General features: G+C 70.1%; 1 protein-coding gene across 1 annotated transcript in view; it reads right to left on the reverse strand.

The window, feature by feature from the left end:
• The window catches only part of ZBTB16 (zinc finger and BTB domain containing 16), a 180,526-nt gene extending 179,133 nt beyond the window's left edge, over positions 1-1,393 (reverse strand). Inside the window, exon 1 of the mRNA XM_040631206.1 lies at positions 1,373-1,393. The gene's annotated coding sequence lies outside the window, so the exon portion shown is untranslated. The remainder of the gene's footprint in view (positions 1-1,372) is intronic.
• Positions 1,394-1,837: the final 444 nt, after the last annotated feature.

Raw genomic sequence — 1,837 nt, forward strand, 5'->3', positions numbered from 1 at the left:
TAGGTCACCCGAACCCCACCCACGGCTCGGCGCCCCGGGATCCGGTGGGCGCCGGCTGCAGCGCCCAGCCCGGCGGCGCGGAGGAACGCCGGCGCTAACCCGCTGGAGCTCCGGGGATCGATCTTGCTCTCACACGCCCCCGGTCCCAGCCACCCCCACGGAGACTTGGAAGCGACTTCAGCAAACTTGGGGAAGCAACTTTTCCCGGGGAGGCAGACGGCAGAGAGAAAAGGAGCCGGGTTAGAGAAGAGGGAAAGCGAAAGGGACCCGGACGAAAGGCAGAGTCCGGGCAGGCTGGACGCCTAGGCGAGAGCGCGAGAAGGCGGACCCGCCCCGCGGCGAAGGGGAAGCACAAAAGCCCGACAGCGAGTTGTGGAAGGAAAGGCGAGAAGGGAGCTGCCGGCCCTCCCTCTCCGACCCAGGGCCGTGACCCCCGGCGGCGACGGGCAGGGTGCCCGGCCCGGGCACGTTGTGAGCGTCCCAGCGAGCGGGGCAGTAAATCGCTGCACCGAGCGTCTGTGCGTTCCGTTGGGTCCGCGGGGCCGGCGAGATGGTGCGCATTTCGAGCGCGTGCGGGAGCGTTCGAGGGGCTGTGCGAGCGAGCTGCCGGCGCGCCAGGTTGGGAAACGCATCCCGAATGCATCAGGTGCAGAGCCGGGGCACCCACCGAGCGCGGCCCGGAGCGCACAGCGAGCTCCGGCGCCACGGCCGGTCCCGCCGAGAGCCGAGGAGGGCCCGGAGCCCGGGAGACCCTCCGGAGCTCCGCCACGGCCGCCCCTCCCCCCCAAAAAACGGGTGGGGGGTCAAGTCCAATCAGGAAAAAAAGAGCCCACCACGTTTTTCAAACAGAAAGCAAACCCAAGTGAATCCGAGTCCTGCTCCCCTCCGCCCGCAGATCCACTCCTCGGATCCTCCGATTCCAGCTTCCCAGCCGGCCGGCGAATAAACACAAATAAACCACAACCCTATCGCGCCCGCGCACCGGTCCGCATACATATGAGCACCCACCGCCTCCTGGCTCCTCCGCTGGCCCCTGGTGGTACAAAGCCTCTGGTTCCCCGACCCTCCGCTCGCGCCTTCAGCCTCCGCAGACCGCTCTGCCCCCCACCTCTCACCCGACCGTGCCCTAGAGCGGAAGGGTTGGGGAGGCAGCTGCGCCCAAGCTGACAGCCGGGGCTCCCCTTCTAGCCGACCCCCAACCGGCGGTGGCGACGGCTGCCGCAGCAGGAAGGGAACAAGCCTTATAAAATAAGGCACAAGCCCGGCAGCCGAGTGGCCGAAGGGAGCGCGCCCCTCGGACCTCTCCAGCCCCGGGGCGCCCTGGCGCGCGCCTACGGCTGAGCGGTGCGCCCCTCCCCGGCCCCTCACTCACCGCTGCCAAGCCGGGCGCTGGGGGTGGGTGTGCGTGCCTCTTGGGGGTGTGTGCCTGTGTCGGGGAGGGGTGTTGCTGGGAACTGTTGCTCTCAGTATCACGGCGGCAGCGGCGCATCGCCCGGCAGTTCGCAGTACCCGCTCTCATCGCCCTCAACTCCTCTCGCTGCGAGGTTAGCAAATCACCACCGGCTGCGGCGCCTTCCGCCGCGTCCACGTCAACGCCGAGCCCCCTCCTGCGAGGCCCCGGCGCCTCTCATCTTTAGTGCTGGCGGCCGAGCCCGGCTCGCTGCCCACAGCTGCCCCCCTTTCCTCCCCCTCCGCGCCGTCCGCGGGCCTCAGCCGCCCACCCACCACCCCCGCACTGGCCAAGCCCGCGCGCTCCCCGCCCCACCCCTCCCCTCCGCCGCCTCCCCTCCCCTCCCTTCCCCGCGCGTCGCGCTCCGGGCTTCGCCTGACATCTAGC

This window comes from Ursus maritimus, unplaced genomic scaffold, assembly GCF_017311325.1.
Source record: "Ursus maritimus isolate PB19 unplaced genomic scaffold, ASM1731132v1 scaffold_16, whole genome shotgun sequence".
Classification (NCBI taxonomy): domain Eukaryota; kingdom Metazoa; phylum Chordata; class Mammalia; order Carnivora; family Ursidae; genus Ursus; species Ursus maritimus.